This window comes from Solanum tuberosum, unplaced genomic scaffold, assembly GCF_000226075.1.
Source record: "Solanum tuberosum cultivar DM 1-3 516 R44 unplaced genomic scaffold, SolTub_3.0 scf00003, whole genome shotgun sequence".
Lineage (NCBI taxonomy): Eukaryota > Viridiplantae > Streptophyta > Magnoliopsida > Solanales > Solanaceae > Solanum > Solanum tuberosum.
Genome location: NW_006238929.1, coordinates 871,869 through 877,762, shown reverse-complemented (window position 1 = coordinate 877,762; position 5,894 = coordinate 871,869).

The window sequence follows — 5,894 nt, the reverse complement described above, 5'->3', positions numbered from 1 at the left end:
TGGTTTAATTTAATGGATTTGTAGTTGCAAATACAAAACCACCCATGTGTTTTCGGCTTGCCCGAGAGGGAGGTCGCGAAACCAAGACAGCTAGACTGATGGCGTAAGGAGTGGGTCGACATGAGGTTCAGCCCGTGAGGGTGAGCCCTAGTTCCATATCCTAATACTCAGCTCGAGAGAGTGAGTGGGGTAAGGCATAGGCTGGCCTTCATGCGGCAAACGGGTGTCCGAGAAGAACGCATTTGAAATGGGGTAAGTTGGCCGAGAGGGAACCTATTTCCATCTAAAGCTTAGCCTATTCACTATTATCTTGCAAATTTCCTATCGAAAGCATGTACCCAACGATTTACCTCAACTTGTATTGCGGTCACACCCCAAGAACTTGTCCCCATTCTTGATTTTCTTATTATTTTTGTTGTTTTTACTACTTGTGACAAAACCCCAGTTGATATTTGACACCTTTGTATCACCCTTTTTAATTTACAATGTTTTAATCGTTAATGTCTTTAGCTACGACTAGTTTAAACTTAATTTTATTTTTCTACTAATTCTCAAAACCACTCCCTTGGGACACGACCCTAACCCTTGGTTGGGTTACTATATTATTGACGATCGTAGACACTCGTACTGTAGGTTAGCGTCGTTGGTCACGATAAGCATCAAAATGGAGTTGCTGCCGGGGAGTGGTGTTATTTGAGAATTTTTAGTTTAATAGAGTTTCTGTTCTTATTAGTGGTAGTTTACTAATTTAATTTTAGTTTTGTTCTGTTGATTGTGTAAACATTTCAGAAAGCATGAGTGTTAACGGTAGTAACAGAAGCCAAGTGGGCCATCAGGGCGACATTGACAACCTCAACGATGTACAAGAGTCCAACATCAATGATCCACATCTCATGGGAGGTGTTGGAGCCATCCGTCTACCTCCAGTAAAGGGAAAATGCGGTGTTCCACATAACAAGCACCATGTTGCAACTAAGGGGATTCTTCAGTGGATTAGCTCATGAGGACCCACATGAGCATCTTTGAAACTTCGTAGATGTGTGTGGACCTTTCTCGTTCAAGAACATCTCTTAGGAATCAGTTCGATTAAGACTATTCCCTTTCTCATTGATGGGGAAACGTGCAAGTGGCTAGCTGAGTTGCCACGTAACTCGATCACTTCGTGGGAGGAGTTGGTCACCGCATTTAATGTGCGATTCTTCCCTCTCTCGAAGATGATGACTATTCAGGATAGCATCCAAAGCTTAAGCGTCTGAATGGAGAGCCTCTGCATGAAACTTGGCTCTGGTTTAAGAAATTAGTGCTACAATGCCCAACACATGGTCTACCTGATAATGTGCTCCTTCAATACTTTTACCGAAGTCTAGACTCGGTAAACAAAAGTGTAGCTGACCAACTCTCACCCGGAGGATTAATGCAGCAACCATATGCAGTAGCAGCTCAACTTCTTGATGGCATGACAACCATCAACAGGGCGTGGTACACCCGCGAAGACCAAGTCTCACCGGTCACATTTCAACTATCCAAGGACCAAGTTGAGAAAGATAATGAGAGAGACCAAAACATGGCCAAAATCATGACGCAGCTTGACATTTTATCCAAGAATGTCATGGGGGCTGGTACCCGTGGTGTCAATGTTATGGGAGTCGGGGGTTCGAATCCTAAGGAGATGAAGTTTGAAGCCATGTATGACGAGAAAGTAAATTTTCTAGCTAACCAAGGCGGGGGCTATCGTTCAAACTACCTAAAGCAAGATGGTAATCAAGGATGGGTTAGAGACGAAGGCTGGAAGAATCGAGATCGTAAATGGAGGGACCGTAATGCAAATTGGAAAGATGGGGGAGAAGGATAGATATGTGCCCCCCCTACGAGCGTCAAAAGCCCAAGGATTCGGAAGGTGGTAGGTTCGAGGATATGCTCTCGCATATCCTAAACAAAGTTGAAGGGTCAAGCAAAATGCTGAAAGGCATGAAAGAAGACGTGTCTACCCTCAGCCAGATTGTCACCTCTCATTCAGTTTCGATTAAGCAGTTAGAGACCCAAATGGGTCATATCTCATCTCATCTCAATCCAAGACAACAAGGAGGTTTACCTAGTGATACTATGGCTAACCCCAAGAGTGAGGTCTGAAGGTGGACTTGCGTTGTGCCATGACGTTAACTAAGGCACTGTTTGGGAGGCAACCCAAAACCTTTTAAGTATTTCCTAATTACTAGTAGAATAATGGTGTGTTGTTTATACATGTTAAAGTAAGGGAGGTGATTGAAATAGTATATGGAGGCAAGCAACAAGTCCAGTTGGCGGATCGCCGACAAGATCGACGAACACAATTCTTTCCGCCGTCTGACTCAAGGCACTGTCAGCTTGAATCCTGTAAAACTCGGCGGTCTGAAGAAAATTAGTGGCGCATCACCAACCATGTCGGTGATCTCGATGAAAATCATCGATTAGAATCCTCACATGAGTTGCAGAGCCTGTTACAGTTGGCGAAGAAACTAGACACTTGGCGGTTTATCAAGTGAATGGGCAAACTTAACTAACATCGCCGGATGAGCGGGAATTGGATGGTTTTTACAAACCACGGGTTTAAAAGTTCTATTTCATTCACTTTCTCTCCCTACTTCATCCTATCAACCTCACACCTGCACTATAGCCTTTTATTTCTTGCATTTTAAAAGTATTTTATGTGTCAAATTGTGCACGGATTTGGATCGCATTGCTGCCTAGCACATCAGTACAATCTAATTCAACACCAAGGTTGGTAATCGAACCCCTCAGTTATTTTATCAAAATTTGTACTCATTTGCATGGTTATTGATAGTATAAAATCTCTGCTGAGTCTTTGAGTTGCTGGGATTGCATGTATTATGGATTATGACTGAGTAGCTTTCGCGTGATTTGAGGGACTCCCATTCGACTGTGCTTTGAGTTGAAAACTTTTTTTACGTGGGTGAAAAGGTGAAACTTCTATGGGTTATCGTTGAAATTGTGTCATTTGAGCCTAAATTGCATTATCTAGGTTGCGGGGTGAAATTTGAAAGAAATGGGTTGAAAATAGACACGTTTGGCTGTTCGGCGAGATGAACAAACTCATCGAATTGCTCGGCGGTTCGCCTAACGCCCCCATTCCACCTTTACTAAATGCTACATGCACTAATCGATCTGTAAATTTCGGCGGTGAGCCTAATGCCGCTAAGCACACTCAGCGACTCGCTAAAAGACTCCTTGTTCGCCCTTTGCCTGCACCCCTGCACCTTCTGTGCATCATTTTCAGCGAATGGCCTAAATGGATGAGTACTTCGCCAACTGGTTTGGTGAAGCTATTCTACACCCATAATTCCCCTACCTCTGCTTAAAATATTGTCTAACTTTCCTCGAAGTCTTTTGCAGAAATGGCTAGACCAAAAGTTGCGAGAAGGAACATGCCACCCCGACATGTAAGAGCACGAGAATTTAAAAGAGATGAAAAGAAAGCAGAGCTAGCCAGACAAAGGAAATATACCAAGGAAGCCAGGGCAAAGAGACGAATTCCCATTGACCCTAATGTGCCTCCATAGGCTCGAAGTTCAGTTAATGCAATATGGGCCTTCGGAGCAGCTCATGAGATAGATAAGATGATTGCAGCTAATCTTGCTGCGAAGGCCAAGGCAGAGGCAAACAATGAGGACCAAAACAACAATACTCCGGGGACCATTGTTTCACTTTAGGGAGATGCTCCGGGTACTGATGCTCATACAGATGAAGCGACCCGTTAACCAGGATCCCCTCTTTACCTCCCTCTCTAACCTTTGCTATCTTCAAAATCTTGGTTAATTTTATTTGCATTTGAGGACAAATGATTTTTATTTGTGGTGGGGTGAGGCCCACTTGTGTGTGCTATTTGTGATTCGTGTTTTGTATATATTTGGGTTGTTCTGCTTTAAAATTATGTTTTATCTGCTTTCTGTGGATGTTTGAGTTTGTGGCTTCGTTTATTTTTATTTGCAAAATGATTTTGACCCTTCCGAATTGTTTTGAATTTTTCACACATTTTTGCCACCCCTCATGAGTTGATGTGGCTATTCCTTTGCAAAAATTGAGTCCCGGTTTCGATCAATTATCGAGGACTTGAATAGTGCTCTCAATCGAACAAACATGAATGTACGGCTACGATGAGGCCAAATGAAGTTGCATAAATAATATGTGAACTCTTTGCATCTCGTTGTGATTAGCCATTTATCGAATTAATTCTCTTGTAATGACCGTTGCACACTAGCGAAAGTGTGTAGTCTTGTTTGACTTAAGTGTCGATGTCGTGTGTGATTAGCTTGCTTTGAACCTTGCATGAATAAACCTAGAATTTGCCCTGTTAGTCTGATTGATTTAGAAAGGTGTGCTCTTGAAATGATCTTAGGCAACTTTAAAGAGTGTGAGCCAAATTTGACATATACTTCTTTTGTGGCCTACCCGTGAGCGTGTGAAACTCTTTTGAACACCCTTTGAGCCTTCCCTTTCTTTTAAAGAACCTTGATGAACCCTAGACCTTACTTGACCCACTACCTATAGTCCTCTTGATTGTGGTTTAGTGAATAGCCAACTCAGGCCAAAGTCACTGAGCCTAAATGACCATACCTTTGCACTTATCCCCATTACAAGCCTTAGACAGACCTTTTTTATCTTGAGTAAGCCGAATCGAAAGTCGATTGGAAAATAAGGGCAAAACCTATAGGTAAAAACAATGCATTGTGTTCCTCTTTTGAGTGTGAGCGTTGCATCTGATTCCTGGTCTTGAATTGATTAAGCTTTGTGTGTGAATATGGAATCATTCTTGATGTTAGGGCATTTAAATACTTCATGTTGAGCTTGATTGCACAAGTAGTAAGTATTGCGAGCATGAGAATCTTTGGTAATGGTGTGTCATAACTTGAATCTTTGAGTACACAATTGATCCTTGCATAAGTAAATTTGAGTCTGGTTGTGTGCATTCATGATTTAGTCTTGTGTAGCACTATTTGAGACACCTTGTTGAATGGCTGAACTTGAGTTTGCTTGAGGACAAACAAAAATTTAAGTTGGGGGTGTTGATGAGTCCACAAATTGGACTCATTTAGGGTTTTATTTTGATAGGAATAGTGTCCTCAAATGCTTAGTTTGTCTCAATATGTGATGAAAACTCTCAAGTTTCATGTATTTGAAGTTTTAGTGGAAGCATGGACACTTAGGCGCAAAAAGGCTGAAAAGAACGAAGAAGTTGAAGCCTGCGCATCGCTAAACACGCTTGGCGATTCACCGAAGGGACTCACTCCGCCCTTTGTTCCAGTACGCGAAGCCTTGAAGGAGCAAGATAAAAAAGGCGATGAAAAGAGCAGTTGACGTTTCACCGAATAATTCTGTGAAGCAATACTAGGTCTCCCAATGACACAGAGCACGATGATGCTGAAGGCTAGAGCAAGATGGGGACGAACTACACCAAAGGGCGAATCGCCGAGTTAATCGGCGATTCCGACTAACCTCGCCGAAAGATCCGCCAGCACTATTTTCTGAAGTCTATAAATACTAAACTTGTTATTAATTTTTAGGGATAAGTGTCTGAAAAATACCCCAACTTTGGTCAGATTTGTTGTTGCGATACTAAACTTTCATGAGGACCTATTACCTCCCTAAACAATTTAACACTGTATTTTAAACATATATATTTGCCCACGTGGACATAAAAAATAATGCAAAATTATAAATAGTAATGTGTCCACGTGGGCACATATTTACCTTTAAAATACACTATTAAATAGTTCAGGAGGTAAAAAATACGGTATTAAATAGTCTAAGGAGGTAATAGGTCCTCATTAAAGTTTAGTATAACAACAGCAAATTCGATCAAAGTTGAGGTATTTTTCAGACCCTTATCCCTAAATAAA